The sequence below is a fragment of the Hyperoodon ampullatus genome (assembly GCF_949752795.1).
Source record: "Hyperoodon ampullatus genome assembly, chromosome: 7".
Taxonomy (NCBI): domain Eukaryota; kingdom Metazoa; phylum Chordata; class Mammalia; order Artiodactyla; family Ziphiidae; genus Hyperoodon; species Hyperoodon ampullatus.
Genome location: NC_136920.1, coordinates 70357727 through 70382856, shown reverse-complemented (window position 1 = coordinate 70382856; position 25130 = coordinate 70357727).

Genomic DNA, 25130 nt, shown 5'->3' with positions numbered 1-25130 from the left:
TCACAACTCACCATTACCATTCGTGAAGGTTCCCTGTGAGTGCAATACTGGCCTGAACACTTTTCATATATGACCTAACTTCAAACTTCACAGAAATCCTACAAGGTCAGACAGGTTAAGAGGTGGGCTCCAGGGCTTCCCTGGTGGCGCAGTGGTTGAGAGTCCGCCTGCTGATGCAGGGGACACGGGTTCGTGCCCCGGTCTGGGAGGATCCCACATGCCGTGGAGCGGCTGGGCCCGTGAGCCATGGCTGCTGAGCCTGCGCATCCGGAGCCTGTGCTCCGCAACGGGAGAGGCCACAACAGTGAGAGGCCCATGTACTGCAAAAAAAAAAAAAAAAGAGGTGGGCTCCAGAGACAGGCAAGCTGCATTTGAATCCCATCTGCCCTGCTTAATAGTTCTTTCCTCCCCACATCTCAGTTTCCTCTCTGTAAAATGGGAATACTAATGTTACTATTTCCGTAAAGCTGTCATGACAAGTAAATGAGTGAGTTCATGTCAAGTACTTAGCAAAGTGCCTAACACATGGTCAGTGCTTGGTCAGCACTGCGATTATTATTGTCTGTTTTACAGATGAGGAAATTGAGGCTAACAGAGAGTAACAAATTGAAAATTGCACGGTAAGTGGAAGAGATGGCATCTGAGCTCCAGACTGTATAACTTCAAAGCCTGTGTTATTAATCCCATTTCTAGACCACTTCCTTCTGGGGAGACTCAGATGTAATTTGTGCTCTGGGTCCCATAGGTTGTCAATCCACAGCACACCGGTTCTCTGCAACCAGCAGGGAGTGGATCCCAAGACAACAGAGGTACCTCCTCATCTGGCCCAGCCCACCTTTTCAGCCTCTTTCCAGCCCCTCCTTCCCTCACCATTTATGAGTCCTTGATCTAGCTTCATTGGGATCACCTACCTTGGATCAGCAGGTAGGGACACTCCATACAGGTTGACTCAATTGAATTAAACAATCAGCCGGTTCATTCCTTCATCCATAGAACAGTCATTGAGGACTATAGGAAAGATCATGATTTCACTGGGACTCGTATTCCTATAAATAATTAGAATAGACATGCAATTGTTATTAAAGAATCCCCTGCATCAGTGGTTTTCAAACTTTAGTGGGCATTGGAATCACCTGGAGGGGTTATTAAACCATTGCTGGGCCCCACCCCTAGAGCCTCCGCCATGATAGGTCTGGAGTGGGGCTTGATAATTTGGATTTCCAACAAGCTCCCAGGTGATGTTCATGCTGCTGAAATAAAAGATCACCATTAGAACACCACCACCACCATGGTAATAATTGCTGCAGGCAAAGATCACTGAGAAGTGCTAAAATTAGTGAGCAAAGCATTAAAGAAAAATAAGCTATTTGTACAGTCTCAAAGTGTCTCCTACAGGTATTTATTTATTACTGGGGTGGTTTTAACGTTTGTTCACAAATTGTTTGATATTTCTCTCTCTGGGAGGTGGGGTTTAATTCCCCTCCCCCTGAGCATGGGCTGGATTTAGTGACTCACTTGTAACAAATACAGTATAGAGAGGGGAATATAGTAACCATACTGTGGAAACCTGGCAGACACCACCCTCACCAAGTGGCCAAGACTAAACCGGAAATAAATCACGTGGATAACATGTACCTCCTGATGTGATGTGATGTGATAAGGGTACTTCATCTTTGTGATATTCTTCCCCCAAATCCATAACCTCAGTCTAATCAAGAGAAAACATCAGGCCAACACAAATTGAGAAACATTCTACAAAATAACTGGCCAACTTTGCAAAGGTTTTTACGTCAAAGACAAAGAAAGACCAAGTAAATGTCACAGATTAAACTAGGTTATATAGTAACTAAATATCATATGGTATTCCAAATTGGATCTTGGAACAGAAAAAGGACATTAGTAAATTAAAAAAAAAAACTGGTAAAATCCAAATAAAGCCTGTAGTGTAGTGAATACTACATCCATTTCTTAGTTTAGATAACTGTACCACAGTTATGTAAGATGTTGACATTAGGGCAGGACTGGCTACATAATTTGGTGGGCCCAGTGTAAAATGACAAGGTGGGGCTACTTGTACAAAATTTAAAAGATTTCAAGACAGCAACAGAGAATAAAACCAAGCATGGGCCCTTCTGAGCATGGGGCCCAGTGAGACCACACAAGTTGTACACCATGCAGCCTGCCCTGCATTTGCAGGGGAAGAAAGGTGAAGCGTATGGTCAGGACTTCAGCTGACTTCAGAGAGAGCACTGAGCTGTCAGGTGTCTGCATAGCTGATTAAAGCAACAAGCCAAAAATGAAAGAGTTAAACCTTTAATCACTTACCTGATGATATAAGAGGAGAAAACGACGACTCCCCCTGGAACCATGCATAGGTTGAAGGTCAGGTGAATCAGCACGGATGGTGGGGTTCATCTCACTGTTGAGGGAGCCCCAAGAACAAAACGCCCCAGTAGTTTTATAGACTCTGGAGCAGTGGGAGGTGAGGAAAGTTAGGAGTAAAAAAGAACTGGGGGGGTGTGGGTACAGAGTCAGAGTGGGGCAAATGTCTTCAAGTTTTCTTCTCCTCCCCCTAATAAAGAACATTTAGCAGAGGTATCTGAAAAAAAAAAAAACCCTCTGCCAAAGCCTCAGATAAAAAGAAACAATGGTGCCTGGGCTAGGAATGTAAGTATGCGAAAGATCGAGACCAGGAGGGGGATCTGAGACCCTGACTGCAGCTCGCTTCAGAGACTGCAGTGCATTGCTGGGCATGAAGTCTGGTGGAAGCAGCACTTCCTCATGAGGCCTGCCACGTAACACATTTGTAATTGGCTACGGGTGGGCCTGAAACATGACACATAGGTTTTAACCAGGTGCTGGACTCCTCATTCTTTGCACTATTTTTTTTTTTTTTTTTGCGGTACGCGGGCCTCTCACTGTTGTGGCCTCTCCCGTTGCGGAGCACAGGCTCCGGATGCACAGGCTCAGCGGTCATGGCTCACGGGCCCAGCCACTCTGCCGCATGTGGGATCCTCCAGTACCGGGGCACGAACCTGTGTCCCCTGCATCAGCAGGCAGACTCTCAACCACTGCGCCACCAGGGAAGCCCCTTTGCACTATTTTTGCAAGGCTTCTATAAATCTATAATTACTTCAAAATAAAAAGTGTTTTTTTTTTAAAGGCCTGTCTCACCATTCTCTCATTCTTTCATCTCCCAGACCTACAGGCCATGTTGTTTGTAATTGAGCCTCATAAACTAGTCTCTAAGAACTAGTTTCTTTGTCCCTCTTTCCACCAGTCTTAAACATGAATCACTGAGGCTGGACCAGGAACCTCAGAAGACTTGAGCAAGGTCTACTCTGCCCCTTCTCCTCACGGCACAAGTAGGCTTCTTTCCCAAATGCAAATAATCAATTTGCGTGAATAGATGCCTATGAGCCAGCTGCCCTATCATTTCATCAGACATACCTGGACCTGGATAGGTTGAGCTCTACCTACAATTCCCCCACGAGGTGTTCACTAAGTTGGCTGCACTTGCTTCTCTCCACTCAAATTATTTTCTCCATCTCTGACATCTCCCTTAATTTCCCCCAAGTACCTCAGTGCTCGATGTAGGGAATTCACTAGTGCCTCAAGTTCAATATGTCCAGAAAGGTATTTAACCCATCACTAACCAGGCAAAAAAAAAAATCCTACTTTCCTCCTAACATCTGATTTTTAATGAAAATTTCATGTTTCAGTCACCTGGGGCTTAGAACCCCTTAGCTGTACTTTGACCTTGCCCTCTTTCCTACCACACTCAATCAGTTATTTAGTCATTTCCATTACATCAATATCTCTCATCTGCTAAAGGCCCACCTATGCCAAAGTATTTGATATCTCTTTCCTGGCCTATTACAATAGCTTCATTACTCATTCTATTATCAAAGCTTTCTGCTATACCTTTTGCAGGCACACCCTTTCTTGACTCTCAGCCTTTGTACAGACTGTTCCTATACCTGTCACACTCTTCCCTTCCTCCAGCCCTTAAGCTAGGTAGTTCTCATTCATCATATATATACTTGTTGAACCATCACTTTCTTCCCTGCTCCTTCCCAGGCCTGGGTTAGATGACACTCTCAGCCCCTGGGTTTGCCCTAATATGCTATACTGTAGCTACCTGGTTTGTTTGTTCCTTGCTTTAGGCTTGAAACTCTATGACCATGACCTGATTATAGCCTTAGCAACCAGCATGAAGTGTGCTACATAGTCTTAGTTAAAACTTATTGACTGAAGGAATGAATGAAGACATGAATAATGGAATGAATGCTGGGCACCATCCCAGGATTTGGGGTTATAAAGAAGAATAAAACTTAGTTCTTGTTTTCAAAGATCTCACACTCATGTGGGAGACAAAAGTACAGCATGCAAGTTTAATAACAGCACTTACTGAGTGCTTGTTATATGCTGGGGACTAAACAATTTGCATGTATGAACTCATTTGATAATCATAATAACTTTATAAGCTAGGTACAGTATTATCCCCATTTTACATGGGGAAACAAATGAAAAGTTTAATTGCCTGAGGTTATATAGCTAAAAAGTGGCAGACTGAGAATTTATTATAGCCGAAAGTCAGAAATAACCCAAATGTCCAACAATAGAAACGTATATGAACAAACTGTGGTCATTCATACAACAGAATTCTACTCAGCAACTAAAAGCAATAAAGTACTGATACAACAACATGGGTAAATCTCAAAAACCTCATGCTGGGACTTCCCTGGTGGTCCAGTGGTCTGCCTTCCAATGCAGGGGACACAGGTTCGATCCCTGGTCAGGGAACTAAGATTCCACATGCTGCGGGGCAATTAAGCCTGCGTGCCACAACTACTGAGCTCATGCACCTCAACTGGAGAGCCTGCGTGCCGCAAACTGCAGAGCCCACGTGCTCTGAAGGCTGCGCCACAACTAGAGAGAAGCCCACTTGCTGCAATGAAAGATCCCTCATGCCTCAGTAAAGATCCCGCATGCCGCAACTAAGACCTGATGCAGCCATATAAATAAATAAATAAATAAAATTTTTAAAAAAAAAAAAACCTCATGCTGAGCAAAAGAAGCCAGACACAAAAATGTACATGCAATACAATTCCATTTATATAAAACTTCAGAAAAAAAACATAAATCTATGGTGTAAGAACACAGATCAGTATTTGCCTGGGGCTAGGGAAAAAGGTAGATACTGAGTAGGAAGGGATTCAAGGGAATTTGAGGGTGTTGGTAATGTTCAGTATATAGACTGTGGTAGTAGTTACACAGGTGTATATATTTGTCAAAAATCACCACACTCTACCCTTAAAATTAGTGAATTTTACTGATGTAAATTATATCTACATAGAGTTTAACATCTTTTAAAAAGTGAAATTAAAAACTCAGTCTAACTTCAGAGTCCTTGTTTTTAACCACTATGCCACCTAACAAATGTGACATACATACATTCGTAGAGATTGTATCAGGTATTATGAAATATAAAACTTTGGCTTCTGCCAAAATAGTTGACTATTTTCCCCTCCTTCCACCAAAATTAATGCTGAAAAAAATGTAGAAGCAAGAGGAATATATAGGTTCCAGGAATTAAAAATAATAATAATGACAAAATGTGAGCTCTCCGGGAACAGGTCCTGGAACTGTTGTGTGTCAGGAGGTGAGTAGCTGCAGCTGGAAGCTGACAATACCCAAAGATGGTGCCCCCCAATGTGTGGGAGGAAAGCTCTGAAGTTTTGCTCTCACCTCCCTGCTGTACTGCCTTGGACAAGCCATCACCTCCTCCTTCATAATCCAGCCAAGCCCAGACCCAACAGGACAGGAGGAAAGTCCTTGGTGGTGGTGGGGGGAAGAGTTGATGAATTAAAACAACAATGAGATCCTACCACACATCTATTAGAATGGCCAAAATCCAGAACACTGACAAAACCAAATTCTGTTGAGGATGTGGAGCAACAGCAACTCTCATACACTCCTTGTAGGAATGCAAAATGGTACAGCCAATCTGGAAGACAGTGTGGCAATTTCTTAACAAACTAAACATACTCTCACCATTCGATCCAGCAGTCATGCTCCTTGGCATTTAACCAAAGGAGTTGAAAACATGTCTACACAAAAACCTGCACAAATGTTTATAGCAGTTTTATTCATAACTGCCAAAACTTGGAAGCAAGCAAGATACCTTCATTAGGTGAATGGATAAATATACTGTGGTACATCCAGATGATGCACTATCATTCAGCACTAAAATGTCATTCAGCACAGAACTTTAAATACATATTACTAAGTGAAAGAAGCCAATCCGAAAAAGCTACATACTGTGTAATTCCAACCATATGACATTCTGGAAAAGGCAAAAGTATGGAGACAATAAAAAGATCAATGGTTGCCGAGGGTGGATGGGAAGGCGAGAAGAATAAATAGGCAGAGCACAGAGTATTTTTAAGGCATTGAGGATATTCTGTATGGTATTATAATGATGGATGTATGTCATTATACATTTGCCTAAAACCCATAAAATGTACAACATCAAGAGTGAACCCTAAGGTGAACTATGGATTTGGGGTCATTATGATGTGTCAGTGTAGGTTCATCCTTGGTAACAAATGTACTACTCTGGTGAGTGATGCTGATAATGAGGGAAGCTGTACAGGTGTCGGAGCAGGAGGTATATGGTAAATCTCAGTATCTTCCTCTCAATTTTCTTGGGAACCTAAAACTGCTCTAAAAAAAAATAGTCTTTAAAAAATAGTTCATGAAAATGGGTTGGGTCTGCTCTCCTGCCCTTAGGCTTTTATACCTCCATCCCATCCTCTCCCAAACCCAGACATGACACAACCTGAAGAAACCACCTTCTCCCCATGCCAATTCACCTTGCAGGTTTAAAGTGGAACTCCAACTAGGGGACCTGGGGAACCTTGGACTTTCTGCCCTCTAACTCATCTGTTCCCCTCTCCTTAAACCCATGGAGACAGACACCTGAACTTGACCTCTTTCTGTAATATGCATTACTAAAGTGATTGATTGATAGCCTCGGGGAAACATAACTTCATAAACCAAAAGAACTAGATTTGAGGACATAATTACTATGAAGAAAGGCAACATACAGAACAATACCTGAAGCAGAATTACTGAAACAAATCTTCCAAAACTGTAAAATAAGTGTGAAGATATGTGGAGAAAATATTATCCATAGGAAGCAAGAACAAGAAATCAATAAGATCCCAAGTGGAAATGTTAAGTATAAATACTATAACTAGCTAAAGTAAATAACACAGTCAATGGGATAAATGGCAAGATGAATTTGAAGAAAAATGAAGTAGTGAATTAGAAGATCAGACTGAGGAAACGATAGACAGAAAATATAAAAGAAAAGCTAAAAGATGCTTTTGGATGTGAAAAGATAGACTAGATATTAAAGATAGAATAGAATAAGGGAAGTATAGGAGTCCCAGAGAGATGGGCAGAAAAGTGCTGTGAAACCCACAGAAAGCTTAAGACAGAGAAGTCTTGAGCTGAGACAAAAAGAAGAGTAGGAGCTTGCCAGGTGAGCATGCAAAGGAAAAACATTTCAGACAGAGGGAAACAAAACGTGCAAATGCATGGAGGTATGAATAAAAATGATCACCATGACCAGGGACTTGCAGGTAGTCTGGTGTGTCTGTAGCAAAGGCTATTTGAAGGAGGGTAATGAAGGCTAACGTTGTAAGGCAAGCAAGAGTCAGATCGGGAAGGGTCTTGGGAGATCTATAGTATAATTATACCCCATCTTAAATATGAAGAAACTAACTTGAGCTCAGACAGCTGAGTAAGTTGCCCCAGGTCAGGCTTCCAACTGCCGGGCTCGGCCACTTCACTGTCTCACACATCCTCCCACTTGATGGTGGCTCTGAGGTTGCTGAGTTTGGATGTCTGAGTGTTTGGCAAAGTCAGTTAAAATTTTTTAAAAGTAAGTGAAGTTGGGAAGTAGGGGAGCTGTACGTCCAGGATCAGGTGGGTTGTTCTGAAGTTTCAGAGCGTCCAGTCGACAATTAGAAGTTTAGGGTTAGAGGACCTTCAAGATGGCGGAGGAGTAAGACATGGAGATCCCCTTCCTTCCCACAAATACAACAGAAATATATCTACACGTGGAACAACTCCTACAGAACACCTACTGAACGCTGGCAGAAGACCTCAGACCTCCCAAAAGGCAAGAAACTCCCCCACGTACCTGGGTAGGACAAAAGAAAAAAGAAAAAACAGAGACAAAAGAATAGGGACGGGACCTGCACCTCTGGGAGGGAGCTGTGAAGGAGGAAAGGTTTCTACACACTGGAAGCCCCTTCGCGGGCGGAGACAGGAGGCCGGCGCGGGGGAAGCTTCGGAGCCACGGAGGAGAGCGCAGTAACAGGGGTGCGGAGGGCAAAGCAGAGAGATTCCCGCACAGAGGATCGGTGCTGACCGGCATTCACCAGCCCGAGAGGCTTGTCTGCTCACCCGCCGGGGAGGGCGGGGCTGGGAGCTGAGGCTCGGGCTTCGCTCGGATCCCAGGGAGAGGACTAGGGTTGGCGGCGTGAACACAGCCTGAAGGGGCTAGTGCGCCACAGCTAGCCGGGAGGGAGTCCAGGAAAAGGTCTGGACCTGCCTAAGAGACAAGAGACCATTGTTTTGGGGTGCACCAGGAGAGGGGATTCAGAGCACCGCCTAAATGAGCTCCAGAGATGGGCGCGAGCCGCGGCTATCAGCGCGGACACCAGACACGGGCATGAGACGCTAAGGCTGCTGCAGCCACCACCAAGAAGCCTGTGTGCCAGCACAGGGCACTATCCACACCTCCCATCCCGGGAGCCTGTGCAGCCCGCCACGGCCAGGGTCCCGTGATGCAGGGACAACTTCCCCGGGAGAACGCACCGCGCGCCTCAGGCTGGTGCAACGTCACGCTGGCCTCTGCCGCCGCAGGCTCGCCCTGCATTCCGTGCCCCTCCCTCCCCCCGGCCTGAGTGAGCCAGAGCCCCCGAATCAGCTGCTCCTTTAAACCCGTCCTGTCTGAGTGTCAAAGAACAGATGCCCTCAGGCGACTTACACGCAGAGGCAGGGCCAAATCCAAAGCTGAACCCCAGGAGCTGTGCGAACAAAGAAGAGAAAGGGAAATTTCTCCCAGCAGCCTCAGGAGCAGCAGATTAAATATTCACAACCAACTTGATGTACCCTGCATCTGTGGAATAACTGAATAGAGAACAACTCATCTCAAAATTGAGGCAGTGGACTTGGGGAGCAACTGTAGACTTGGGGTTTGCAGTATGTGACTGACTAGTTTCTGATTTATATGTTTATCTTAGTTTAGTCTTTAGCACTTGTAATCATTGGTGAATTTGTTTATTGCTTTTGTTGATCTCTTCTCTTTTTTATTGCTTTCTTTTAATTTCTTTATTTTAATAATATATTTTTTAATTTTAATAACTTTATTTTTTTCTTTCTTTCTTTTTTTTCTCCTTTTTCTTCTGAGCCGTGTGGCTGACAAGGTCTTGGTGCTCTGGCTGGGTGTCAGGCCTGAGCCTCTGAGGTGGGAGAGAAGAGTTCTGGACATTGGACCACCAGAGACCTCCCAGCCCGACGTAATATCAATTGGTGAGAACTCTCCAGAGATCTCCGTCTCAGCGCTAAGACCCAGCTCCACTCAATGACCAGCAAGCTCCAGTGCTGGACACCCCATGCCAAACAACAGGCAAGACAGGAACACAACCCCACCCATCAGCAGAGAAGCTGCCTAAAATCATAATAAGGTCAAAGACACCCCAAAACACACCACCGGACGCAGTCCTGCCCACCAGAAAGACAAGATCCAGCCTCATCCAACAGAACACAGGCACCAGTGCCCTCCACAAGGAAGCCTACACAACCCACTGAACCAAACTTACCCACGGGGGGCAGACACCAAGAACAATGGGAACTATGAACCTGCAGCCTGTGAAAAGGAGACCCCAAACACAGTAAGATAAGCAAAATGAGAAGACAGAGAAATACGCAGCAGATGAAGGAGCAAGGTAAAAACCCACCAGACCAAACAAATGAAGAGGAAATAGGCAGTCTACCTGAAAAAGAATTCAGAGTAATGATAGTAAAGATGATCCAAAATCTTGCAAATAGAATGGAGAAAATACAACAAATGTTTAAAAAGAACGTAGAAAAATGAAAGAGCAAACAAACGATGATGAACAACACAATAAATGAAATTAAAAATTCTCTAGAAGGAATCAATAGCAGAATAACAGAAGGCACAAGAACAGAGGCAGAAGAACAGATAAGTGACCTGGAAGATAAAATAGTGGAACTAAATACCACAGAGCAGAATAAAGAAAAATGAATGAAAAGAATTGAGGACAGTCTCAGAGACCTCTGGGACAACATTAAATGCACCAAAGTTCAAATTATAGGGGTCCCAGAAGAAGAAGAGAAAAAGAAAGGGTCTGAGAAAATATTTGAAGAGATTATATTTGAAAACTTTCCTAATATGGGAAATAGTCAATCAAGTCCAGGAAGTGCAGAGAGTCCCATACAGGATAAATCCAAGGAGAAACATGCCAAGACACATATTAATCAAACTATCAAAAATTAAATTCAAAGAAAAAATATTAAAAAGCCGCAAGGGAAAAACAAAAAATAACATACAAGGGAATCCCCATAAGGTTAACAGCTGATCTTTCAGCAGAAACTCTGCAAGCCAGAAGGGAGTGGCAGGACATATTTAAAGTGATAAAAGGGAAAACCCTACAACCAAGATTACTCTACCCAGCAAGGATCTAATTCAGATTTGACAGAGAAATTAAAATCTTTACAGACAAGCAAAATCTAAGAGAATTCAGCACCACCCAACCAGCTTAACAACAAATGCTAAAGGAACTTCTCTAGGCAGGACACACGAGAGGAGGAAAAGACCTACAATAAGAAACCCAAAACAATTAAGATAATGGTAATAGGAACATACATGTCGATAACTACCTTAAATTTAAATGGATTAATGCTCCAACCAAAAGACATAGACTGGCTGAATGGATACAAAACCAAGATCCATATATATGCTGTCTACAAGAGACCCACTTCAGACCTAGGGACACATACAGACTGAAAGTGAGGGGATGGAAAAGGATATTCCATGCAAATGGAAATCAAAAGAAAGCTTCAGTAGCAATTCTCATATCAGACAAAATAGACTTTACAATAAATACTATTACAAGAGACAAAGAAGGACACTACATAATGATCAAGAGATCAATCCAAGAAGATATAACAATTGTAAATATTTATGCACCCAACATAGGAGCACCTCAATACATAAGCCAAATGCTAACAGCCATAAAAGGGGAAATCGACAGTAACACAATCATAGTAGGGGACTTTAACACCCCACTTTCACCAATGGATAGATCATCCAAAAGGAAAATAAATAAGGAAACACAAGCTTTAAATGACACATTAAACAAGATGGACTTAATTGGTATTTATAAGACATTCCATCCAAAAACAACAGAATACACTTTCTTCTCAAGTGCTGATGGAACATTCTCCAGGATAGTTCATATTTTGGGTCACAAATCAAGCCTTGGTAAATTTAAGAAAATTGAGATCATATCAAGTATCTTTTCCGACCACAATGCTATGAGACTAGATATCAATTACAGGAAAAAAAACTGTAAAAAATACAAACACATGGAGACTAAACAATATGCTATTGGGGCTTCCCTGGTGGCGCAGTGGTTGCAAGTCCGCCTGCCGATGCAGGGGACGTGGGTTCGTGCCCCGGTCTGGGAAGATCCCACGTGCCGCGGAGCGGCTGGGCCCGTGAGCCATGGCCGCTGAGCCTGCGCGTCCGGAGCCTGTGCTCCACAACTGGAGAGGCCACAGCAGTGAGAAGCCCGCGTATCACAAAAAAAAAAAAAAAAAAAAAAAAACCAATATGCTATTAAATAACCAAGAGATCACGGAAGAAATCAAACAGGAAATCAAAAAATACCTAGAAGCAAATGACAATGAAAACATGACAGCAAAAAACCTATGGGATGCACCAAAAGCAGTTCTAAGAGGGAAGTTTATAGCAATACAATCCTACCTCAAGAAACAAGAAAAATCTCAAACAACCTAACCTTACACCTAAAGCAATTAGAGAAAGAAGAACCAAAAAAAAAAAAAAAAAAAAAAAAAACCCAAAGTTGGCAGAAGGAAAGAAATCATAAATTCAGATCAGAAATAAATGAAAAAGACATGAAGGAAACAATAGCAAAGATCAATAAAACTAAAAGCTGTTTCTTTGAGAAGATAAACCAAATTTATAAACCACTTGCCAGACTAATCAAGAAAAAGAAGGAAGAAGACTCAAAACAACAGAATTAGAAATGAAATAGGAGAGGTAACAACTGACACTGCAGAAATACAAAGGATTGTGAGAGATTACTACAAGCAACTTTATGCCAATAAAATGGACAACCTGGAAGAAATGGACAAACTCTTAGAAAAGCACAACCTTCCAAGACTGAACCAGGAAGAAATAGAAAATATAAATAGACCAATCACAAGCACTGAAATTGAAACCATGTTTAAAAATCTTCCAACAAACAAAAGCCCAGGGCCAGAGGGCTTCACAGGTGAATTCTATCAAACATTTAGAAAAGAGCTAACACCTATCCTTCTCAAATTCTTCCAAAATATAGCAGAGAGAGGAACACTCCCAAACTCATTCTATGAAGCCACCATCACCCTAATAAGAAAACCAGGCAAAGATGTCACAAAAAGAGAAAAGTACAGGCCAATATCACTGATGAACATAGATGTTCATCAGTGCAAAAATTCATCAGTTCATCAGATGCAAAAATCTGTTCATCAGTTCATCAGATGCAAAAATCCTCAACAGAATACTAGCAAACAGAATCCAGCAGCACATTAAAAGGATCATACACCATGATCCAGTGGGGTTTATCCGAGGCATGCAAGGATTCTTCAATATATGCAAATCAACGTGATACACCATATTAACAAACTGAAGGATAAAAACCATATGATCATCTCAATAGATGCAGAAAAAACTTTTGACAAAATTCAACACCCATATATGATAAAAACCCTCCAGAAAGTAGGCATAGAGAGAACTTACCTCAACATAATAAAGGCCATATATGACTAACCCACAGCCAACATCATTCTCAATGGTGAAAAACTGAAACCATTTCCTCTAAGATCAGGAACAAGAGAAGGTTTCCCACTCTCACTGCTATTATTCAACATAGTTTTGGAAGTTTTAGCCACAGCAATCAGAGACCAAAAAGAAATAAAAGGAATCCAAATCGGAAAAGAAGAAGTAAAACTGTCATTGTTTGCAGATGATATGATACTATACATAGAGAATCCTAAAGATGCTACCAGAACACTACTAGAGCTAATCAATGAATTTGGTAAAGTAGAAGGAAACTAAATTAATGTACAGAAATCTCTTGCATTCCTGTACACTAATGATGAAAAATCTGAAAGAGAAATTAAGGAAACACTCCCATTTACCATTGCAATGAAAAGAATAAAATACCTAGGAATAAACCTACCTAAGGAGGTAAAAGACCTGTATGCAGAGAACTATAAGACACTGATGAAAGAAATTAAAGATGATACAAACAGATGGAGAGATATACCATGTTCTTGGATTGGAAGAATCAACATTGTGAAAATGACTATACTACCCAAAGCAATCTACAGATTCAATGTAATCCCTATCAAAGTACCAATAGCATTTTTCACAGAACTAGAACAAAAAATTCACAATTTGTATGGAAACACAAAGGACCCCAAATAGCCAAAGCAATCTTGACAAAGAAAAATGGAGCTGGAGAAATCAGGCTCCCCAACTTCAGACTATACTACAAAGCTACAGTAATCAAGACAGTATGGTACTGGCACAAAAACAGAAATATAGATCAATGGAACAGGATAGAAAGCCCAGTGATAAACCCACGTACCTATGGTCAACTAATCTATGACAAAGGAGGCAAGGATATACAATGGATAAAAGCCAGTCTCTTCAATAAGTGGTGCTGGGAAACTGGACAGCTACATGAAAAAGAATGAAATTAGAACAATCCCTAACACCATACACAAAAATAAACTCAAAATGGATTAAAAACCTAAATGTAAGGCCAGACACTGTAAAACTCTTAGAGGAAAACAGGAAGAACACTCTATGACATGAATCACAGCTAGATCCTTTCTGACCCACCTCTTAGAGAAATAGAAATAAAAACAAAAATAAACAAATGGGACCTAATGAAACTTGAAAGCTTTTGCACAGCAAAGGAAGCCATAAACAAGACAAAAAGACAACCCTCAGAATGGGAGAAAATATTTGCAAATGAAGCAACTGACAAGGGATTAATCTCCAAAATATACAAGCAGCTCACGCAGCTCAATATCAAAAAAAAAAACCCAAACAACCCAATCCAAAAATGGCAGAACACGTGAATAGACATTTCTCCAAAGAACATATACACATTGCCAAGAAACACATGAAAGGATGCTCAACATCACTAATTATTAGAGAAATGCAAATCAAAACTACAATGAGATATCACCTCACACCGGTCAGAATGGCCATCATCAGAAAATCTACAAACAATAAATTCTGGAGAGGGTGTGGAGAAAAGGGAACCCCCTTGCGCTGTTGGTGGGAATGTAAATTGATACAGCCACTATGGAGAACAGTATGGAGGTTCCTTAAAAAACTAAAAATAGTACTACCATATGACCCAGCACTACTGGGCGTATACCCTGAGAAAACCATAATTCAAACAGAGTCAAGTACCACAGTGTTCATTGCAGCACTATTTACATTAGCCAGGACATGGAAGCAACCTAAATGTCCATCAACAGATGAATGGTTAAAGAAGATGTGGCACGTACATACAATGGAATATTACTCAGCCATAAAAAGAAACGAAATTAAGTTATTTGTAGTGAGGTGGATGGACATAGAGTCTGTCATACAGAGTGAAGTAAGTCAGAAAGAGGAAAACAAATACTGTATGCTAATACATATGTATGGAATCTAAAAAAAAATGTGGTTCTGAAGAACCTAGTCACAGGACAGGAATAAAGACACAGACGTATAGAATGGACTTGAGGACACAGGGAGGGGGAAGGGTAAGCTGGGACGAAGTGAGAGAGTAGCATTGACATATATACACTACCAAATGTAAAATAGATAGCTAGTGGGAAGCAGCTGCATAGCACAGGGAGATCAGCTCAGTGCTTTGTGTCCACCTAGAGTTGTGGGATAGGGAGGATGGGAGGGAGGGAGACGCAAGAGGGAGAGGATATGGGGATATATGTATACGTATAGCTGATTCACTTTGTTATACAACATATACTAACACAGCAATGTAAAGCAATTATACGCCAATAAATATGTTTAAAAAATGTCTGGAGTTAAAAATAAGAAGATCAAGACTGATAATTCAAATTAGGAAATTATCAACATATGGAGGTGGGTGCATTCATGGGAGTGGATGGAATTGCAGCAATAATGCCTCTTGTAAACTTGGCAGACATTTTCTCAGGACAGAAACATTTCACTGGAGAAGTAGGACATCATTGGCCCAGAGAGGAAAACTGAAAGGCCCACAGTCACACTGGCTTGGTGCTTTCACTGTTAGTCAGATCCCAGTTCAGTTGTAACATCTTCTTCCCACCAGATACTGCTAGCACATCAGATAACTCTGAATGGGATCTGAATATGATGTTACATTGCTTCTGTCAACCACCTGGTGAAGATAACCATTATCAGACACAAACTGTGAAAAGTCTGACTTCTAAGTAACACCCAATTCTGGGATCCAGGAATACAGGAGCACTAGTGTCGCTTGAGAAACCCAAATTGGGGAGAGGTATCTCTGAATGCCACGTACCCAGAAAAGCGTCCTTTTATCCAGAAGGAAAGGATTATTACTTCTACCTTGTAGATAAAGAAACTAAATCTTAGAGAGGTTAATGGACTTGCCCAAGGTCATTCAGCTAAGAGGCAAAGCTGGAATTCAAATGGAGAGGATGTTGGCTCTGGGACCAAGGAGACAGATACAAAAAAAACAGTGCTGAGTGTACCCATGATTCACTCTCATTCTTGCTTTCTCAAAGCCTAGTACACAGAGTGGGTCAGGAGGGAAAGGTCTGTGTCCTCACTCCTAAGAAGCTTAAGAATTGAGGTCACCATTTGATGGAGCAGAAAGAAAAGCTATAGGCTGCAAGTCAGAGGACTTGGTCCCAGACTGAGCCATGGCACAACTGGCTGTGTGACCGTGACCACGTAGCTTCCCCTCTGTGGTCCCCATTCTCTCTGCATAAGGAAGACTCTGGAATCCTAGATGTCTGTGACTGGCAGGGGGCTTCCCTTAGACCCTAAGCCCCACCCAAGAAGGGCTGGAAGTATCTAATTCTCTCCTCCCAATGTCTTTACCGCTCTCCATTCATACCAGCCATTCCAGTTCGGGCTCCCCAGCTGAGGGCTCGGTGTGGATTGTTTGAGAAGCCATATGGCATCCCAGTGCAGCCGAGAGTCCAACCTCAAGGGGAAACCATTGTTCATTCATCTGGACCGAGTGACATTCTTTATGCAAGAATAACTCTTGATTAAAGGGTGAGTTTTAATGGAAACTAATTAGGCAAACTCTTTAGCCTGGGCATAATGATCAAATGAGCTGTCACACCGTACCTGATACAATGATCTCACTTGCTACAAGATTTTATTCCTTAGCAATTACACTCCCACATGGCATTGCGTGCCGTTATTGCCTGGAGCACACATGTCAAATTAAAGAGCAACTTATGCACCTGATATTTAATTATTGCCTAGTACTACAGACACCCGGGGAATGTCAAAGTGAGCAGTCCTGCTTGGGAGACACGAAAACTGAAATCTACTTCTGCAAGGGAGTGAAAAAAATAGGGATAAAATATGTATAGTCTACCATAGTTCCTTATTCAGCCGTCTTACAATTCAGTTACAAAACCTGCTCTCCACAACCTTGAATAATTTACCACTTTTTTTCTTCATCCAGAAAGTCAGCAGATGGAGAGTTGTAGGTAAAAGCACAGGGGTCCTACTGGCATTTGTTTACGTACGTGACTGATGTGGTCGGATCTAGTCAACATTGAGTTCTTCCTGTAAAAGTTATTCTTTCCCTAACAGGCTCTGACAGGGAAGAGGATGCCTCACATGCCTCTCTAGCCCAAAGGGAAATGTTTGCCCTCAAGGCTGAGCACTCAGGAAGCCCCATCTCACACTTCAGTCACACTAGGCAACAAATTTGAAAAGTTGACCAAAGTTTCTCCAAAAGTTGGGACAGTGAGAGGCCATGAGGATGGAAGGCTCAGTCTCTACTTTGGGTGAATATTAGAATAATCTGGAGAACTTTTCAAACATATTGATGCTCAGAATCCCATCCCAGACTATTTACATTAGGATCTGGAAAGGAAGACTGGGTAATTTTAAGGCTCCTCAGATAATTCTAATATTCAAGTAGGGTGAGAACCGCTGGTCTGGATTGGAACCAGCCAGACACTAACCAGTGCTTAGTGTTATAGGAGCTGCTTTCTGTCCTCAAAAAGACAGACTTCCAGGCCTCAGTGCCTTTGCGCATGCTGTTCTCTCCCCTGGAATGCTCTTTCTCATCCCTTCTTTCTACCTGGAAAAGAAAATTATCCTTCAACATCAAGTGCATATGTTACTTTCCTGTGAAGTCTCCCCTGATTTCCCCAAGAAGAGTGGCTCAGCATCCACCAGGAGCCAGACACGACACTCAAAGGATCATTAAACTAACCTGCCCTCCACAGCGGGGATTCAAGAAGAGAATCCCCATGTCCTCAGCAACCATCTGTGAGTCCCAGCTGAGCAAATTCTGAGAATGTCTTGGTCCCTTTTGCTCCAGATAAAGACATTCAATTACTCGTTATCAGAATTGCACTGCCTAATACTAAAATGCCTTAATATGAGAGCTTTTGTATTTAGTAAACTGCACAGCTTGTGAAAACCCCCTCCAAACATCTGGCAGGAGGCCCAGCAGAGGTAGGGCTGAAACCTCTAATGATGCTGGCAACATGTAAACAAGAGTTTTGTTTCAACTGATAATCATTAACTTCCAGTGTCAGGCTTACCCCCAGAGGTCTGGTGCCTCAGTCTTACAAAGGCCTCTGGGAAACAGCAGCTGGGATGAGGCCTGTGCAGAGCCAATGGGGAGAGAGGGGGCGAGCAAGCCTGTCACTATCAGCCTGGAGAGGCAGGAAGTGACGGGAGCAAATGCCTCTGATGAAAGGGAGTGGAATCAGGAAGTCCTAACCTCCTTTCAGGGACTTTGATACTGGATGAGAGTTGCCTCTCAACTATGCCCTTGGCTAGCCATGCGACCTTGGGAAGGAAGCCTTAATTTCTCTATCTGTCAAATGGAATGAACAAAAGTCCCTACTTTATAGGGTAGTTGTGAGACATATGTGAGAAACATGTTCCAACCAGGCTTTTGGCACAGCCCTGACTTACAGAAAGCAGTTGATAAAGGAAATTTCTAATTTCTTTCTCCATTCTTCCCTTCAGACGTTCCTAACTGGGACCTAGACTAGTCTGAAGATCCCTTTCCTAACTCTCTAAGTAAAGGCTATTTGACCCCAGGATCACTGGGCTGAAGTTTGTGGTGTTTGTACACATAAATATCTAAATAAAAACTCATAAGAGAACAGCTGGACTTTATTCTCATTGACCATTAACAAATACGGGTACTGAGTAGTCCTTCACACTGTAATTCAAATGCAAATATCAACTCATTCCATAAACATTAACTGAGTAACTACTATGTTCCAGACATTATGTGCACTAAGATGATTTAGAAGTGTGTCCACAGCTTGGGTTCTGGGAAAGCAGACACTGAGACAGACAAAAGAGAGAGGAGGTTACTCTGGAGTGCGTTTAGGATCCACAGCTGTGAAAGGGAGATGTTTTAGGCTGAACTGTGTCCCTCCAAAACTCGTATGTTAAAGCTCTAACCCCCAATGTGACTGTATTTGGAGATAGGGCCTTTAAGGAGGTAACTAACGTTAAATAAAGTTATAAAAGTGGTACCCTAATTTGATAGGACTGCTGTTCTTATGAGAAGAAGAAGAAACCAGAGCACGCTCGCTTGCTCTCTCTCTCTCTGCATAAGCACAGAGGAAAGGCCACGGGAGGAGACTGAGTAGGTGGCTATCTATAAGCCATGAAGAGAGGCCTCACCAGAAACCATCCCAGCCAGGAAGTTTATCTTGTACTTCCAGCCTCCAGGGCTGTGAGATAACACATTTCTGTTGTTTAAGCCACCCATTCTGTGGTATGCTGTTACAGCAGCCTGAGCTGACAAACACAGGAGATGAAGGAAGAAGGAAAGGGCAGAGGCAGACACTGAGCTGTAATGCAGGCCCAATAAAGACCTCAGGTGACCCCACGGGGAGCTCTGGAGCAGGCATGGCACATCAGAGCCATCTCCAGATACAGTGAAGGGCTGGGCCTTTATGACCCCCAGGTCAAGAGTCCTTGGATGAAGGCTGCCCCTGAAAAGAGGCATGACCCTGGAAGAGGCAGTTTCCTTCAGCAGAGCCACTCTGGAAGAAGGCTGGCAGGACTCTGTGCATCACAGCATCCCATTGCAATGAGTTCCCTGTGGACCTAGCGACTAGTGCCCTTTGACCAGCAGCCACCGTGTACCAGAAGCTTCATAAATGTCATTTTATTTGATCTTCACAGTACTTCTGTGAGATAATACCCATTTCACAGAGAAGGTGAAATAACTTGTCCAAAGCCACAAAACTGATACATAATGAAGGCAGAATTGAAGAAGCAGCTTCTCTTTCCCAATAACCCTACTCTTGCCTCGACGTCATGCTACCTCCCCCTTGGAAACCTTCATCTTCTGCAAGCAGTACTCCCTGTCCTCCTCCAGCAGGTAAATGTCCCCATAACACCTTGTGCATCTCCCTTCAAAGCCTATAGCACTTTGCCTTATCAACAATCATATTAGTAGATACATAATTAGCATTTACCATGTCCCAGGCACTGTTCTAGCACTTTTCAAACACTAACTTATTTAATCTTTCCAACAGCCCTATAAGGTATTATTTTCATCATTCTCATTTACTGATGAGAAAGCTAATAAGGTGCAAAACTATTAAGTAACTTTCCCAGAGACACCCAGGCAGGGTTTGAACCCACATGATCTGGTTCCAGATATCATACTACTCTGTCTTGGGGTCATGTCTGCCTCCCTTCTGATCCACATATACTTGGAGAAATGTGGTCAAGTCCTATTCATCTTTTCCACCCCAGTGCCTTACCTGGGACTGGCATATACTAAGCTTTTTGTAAGATTTTCCTGAACAACTGAATGATGGTTTGCACATGAACATTTTGAAAATAATTGGATTTGATTTAGGTGGACAAAGCCTAGAAGAAAAGACAGACAAATGAAATTCATTTGCTCTGTTGAGACATTGAGATCATGGGTGAATTTTAATATCTGGATATTGAGAGAATATTGGTTTTTAAGAGCTCAGAATGGATGATGGCAAACTTTCTCTGCATTTTCTATTGTTGTCATAAGAGCAGACATCTAGTACACTGCTGATGGCATTCCTGCTGGGATGCAGGCTTCCCGGTCTATGAGGTTTGGACCCAGAAAACACCTTGGGTATCACAGTAAGGCAATGTCCTTCCAGTGATCCCATAACCAATTCTAAGATGAAAAGATCAAAACTCCCATCATCACAACTCAGAAGTTATTGATATCCAGAAACGATGTAAAGAATATCTCAGTGGCCAGTTAAGCTTGTTTCTAAGTGAACTCTAATGACTTGGCAGATTCCCCAAGTCTTCAGATCTTCTATCCATTAGGATATTTAGATGAGAGGACCCTCACACAGCTGATAAGAAATCAAAATGAGTCAGTGGCCAGAGAAGTTCTCGGACAGAAATTACATTGAGTTCTCTCATTTCACTCCCATACTCGCTGTTTACTTTATATTCATTCATTCATTCATACATTCATACATTCAACAGATGTGGTTGGGGTCCTACTGTATGCCAAGAAATTTTCTAGTCTTAAAGAATACACAATGAACAAGCCAGATGAGTCCCTTTCTTTCATGGAGCTTATAGTCTGCTGGGAGGAGATGAACGATAAACAAATGATACAACTTCAACTCATGATAATTTCTATAAAGAAAATAAAACAGGGTGATACCATGGAAAGTGAATGAGGTACAGGGAGAAACTGATTTTGACAGGATGATTAGGGAAGGATTCTCAGAGGTGATATTTAAATAGAGACAGAATAATAAGTGGCCAACTTTCAGGAAATCTGGGAAAACGGCATCTCAGGCAGAGAAAAAAGTGAGTGCAAAGTCCTTGAGGCCGGACTAGGCTTACCAGTGTCCCGAGGACAGAAATCAGGCCAGTGCAGGTGGGCCAGATGAGCAGGGGGGAGAATGGTAAGACACGAAGCCTGAGAAGCAGTCAAGAAGTTTGGATTTTATTTCTAGCATGACGGGGAACCATTGGAGAGCTTTAAAGAAGACAAATGCGATATAGTTTAAGTATTTAAAAGATCACTCTGGCTGCCAGGTGAAGAATGAACCATAGGTAAAAAAATGGAACCTTGGAGACTCAGTTCACTGTCTCCTAGATGTCTGGTCTGCTGATTTGGCTTCTATTTCCAATCCTAAAGTTTCTGCAAGCAATTCAAATTGCCTATTTCCTTTCGCCTCCACCCCTGGCTTCCCAGTACTCGATGTTGCTGCTAACTACTTCAGCCACCATCCCATCTGCCCAGCTGGCTCTGCACAAGTGGGGATCAGATGGGTCTTCTAGATCACAAAAGGCAGTGGTTTAGCTCATTGATGTCACTTATAAACCTGAAAAGTGTCAACTGCAAGATCCATGAAAGCAGAGAAAATAGTTGATACCGTTTATCAAAGTTTCCCCAGTGCTATGCATAGTGGGTGCTCCAAAGATATTGGTTAGATGAATCAATGGATATAGATGTGCTGGGTGCTTATTGTCCAGCTTGGATGAAGAGAGCCTCCACCTGGGATCCTGGGGAGAAACTCCAAGGAAGCTGCAGCCCAGCAAACATCACCTTATCTTAAAGGCTCCACACTGGCTGGGGTGAAGCTGCCCAGAGGCCCCTCCTTGGATCAGGTGGGACCTGCTAGGCTGTCAGACTGGTTCATTAGTGGCCTGACATCACACATCTGCAATTGGGTAATTTCTATGTTAACTACTCCCTCATGCCATAATGAGAGCTCATAACTATGTTTTATATAAAGTCTATTATGCATTTGCACAGAGACCATAAAGGGTCAGTGATTATAAACTCTGTTGGGAGTCTCTGGGGCACCCATCATACTACCCAGTCCAGACCCACCCTGTGGGATGCATTTGAATGACAAACGATGGGTGTGTTGGGAGGGGAGGGAGCTGTGAGTGTAGAACTCCTGGCCGACTACGAAGGGTTTCTGGAATATGGCCCTGTCCTAAAGCACCCTGGTACCACCTATTAGAATTTAAGACAGACTTAGAGTTTGCTGAAAATATGAGGTTTAGGAGGGGGTCATTTTTTGAAACTCTTTTTCATTTTAATTTCTCTCTTACTTTTTCATATTTATATATAAATATATAAACATATGCAGTATTTGATTCTGCTTTTACTGACATTTTTTTTGGAAAGGAGGCCACTCTTTCGTCTGGACGATAAAGGATTTTCGAGGACTGGCGTAAGGTCTGAATCTTCACCCTTAGGTTCTGTTATCATCTCCACACTTGCTAACTGTGTTACCTTGAACCATACACATTACCTTCGTGGGTCTCAGTTTCCTCATTCATAAAATGGGATCACCATACCTCACATTTTTGGCAGGATTGTTTTGAGAATTAAAGCATAACAACATATATATTGAGATTTATGAGTTTCAGGTACTTTCTATGTGTCAATTCATTGAAACCTCTCAGCAACCCTTTGTGGTGGGCCCTGGTGTCATCTCCAATTTTAAAACATAGAAACTGAGAAGTTAGGAGGTTGGCTCAAGGTCACAGAGCCTATTAGTGACACAGCTAAGATTCAAGCCCAGGCAATCTGACTCTGGAGCCAAAGAACCCAGCAACAGTGCCTAGAACAAAGTAAACACTCAAAAAATAAATGAAAGTTTCCATCATCATTCTTACCAGCTTTGAGCCAATTCCATGCACAAATCTTTATGACTATTATCAGACTTTGGGTATGACTCCAGGTCCTGTTAAAGGGGATAGAGACCTTCTGAGGGGCCATTGTAAAGTAGAGCCAGAGTTGCCTGGTACCCCCAGAGGGTTGAACCCTGGGCTACTGAGGGGATAGAACAGAGCCCTGAGAATGAGACAGAGACAAAGATGGCAGGAAAAGGACACAGGGTACAAGACCAGAAATTTAGCCTCTATTCCCCACTGTCACCTGACAATCACGGGACCCTGAGCAAAGTCAGCTGCCCTTGAGGTTCTGCCCAAGAGGTGGCAGGGGCTGTCTGGGCTGGCTCCAGAACCAGATGTGAGGGGTGAAGAACAGGCCAGAGGAGACAGCATGCTCACACTGAAATATGGTTTACACTGAGCAGGGGGTCATGGGCCCCTTGCTGGGTTTTCTTCCTGGAGGTCACCCAGCTTGTTCGGATGGCCTAGCCTCATTGTCCTAAGGTTACCAGAAGCATAACCAACAGAAGAACTTGGTAGAGAGGATCAAGGAGCCAGAGCTCTGGCCTGGCCCACCAAGGATCCATGGCATACCCGGGCCCAGTCACAGCCCCTTCTGACCTCAGTTTTTCCCATCTGAAAAATGAGAGGGTCGATGAAACAAATTTTAATGGCTCTAACATCTTGAAAATTCCACATCCCCAAGCCTGACTTCGTCCGCAGCCTTCTACTAATATCCTTGGGGCAGAGCGATTTCATTTAGGTCAAATGATTTCCCTGCACATAAACAGAAGTGAAACAAAGGCCCCCTTTCTCCAAGTCGTAGGCTCTCTCACACACAGGCACACACACACTCACACACATGCATGTAAACCCTCATAATGTTCACACAGGCCACTCCCCTCCCCAGTCGTGCACAAAGGCTCACACACACAGGCACGCAGAGGCACAAACACCTGGACTCTCTAAGCCGCTCCTTCCCCCACCCCACTACTGCTCACTCCCCACCCCCAGCCCTTCCAATTCCCCTCCTGGGAAGCAGAGCGACCCTACCAACCTCCTCAAGTTACCTAACCTGATGGGCTGGTGCCACCCAATGGTCAGGATCAGAAATGCATTCTTGGTTCCAAGAACCAAAAGGATTGGAAAGGGTCCAGGGTCATTGCATCCACCCCTCTCCCTCTAACAAGACTGTATCCAGAGCTGCCTCAGATGGATGAGGCTTTTCTATAATCTTTAAAACCTTTCAAACAAGAATTTCCTTGCATGTTGCTCCTAAAATGGATCTTCTTTTCCGAAGATCAGGGTATTATCATCAACACTCTGGGCAGGCTTGCACTAGAGCCTAAAATAATTGTGTGTGAACTCTGCTCAGCACCATTCTAGAAGCTTTAGATGTGATATCTTTTTAATCCTCACAACAGCTGTCTTTGCAGTGCGTGTATTATGGTCTTCATTTCAAAGAGCTACAACCAAGAAGAAGTGGTGCTAAGACTGGACTCTAGCTCTAACTCAGCAGCCACTTGGCCATCCTGGATCTCAGTTTCATCATTTGTACATGACTGTTTCCAGTCATTCATTCAGTCATTCTTTCCTTCACTGAGTATTGATTGAGCACCTATTATGGACCAGGATCTGTGTTGGGGCTGGGAATTCAGCAATCACCGATGGATGGCCTTTGCCCTTAAGGAAGTCTCAGTCCACTAGAATCAATGACCACTACCATCCTCCTAGGTCCCTGACTCTATGATCTTAGTGTATCTTCTCTGCCACCTTGGACAAAAGCCCTGAGGAGAGGTCAAGGGGAGAAAAGTGAAAAGCTGTAGCCCAGGGGGAAGAGGCAGCCAGCCTATAGAGCAGGAGGAAGGCCAGCGTCCTTGCCCAA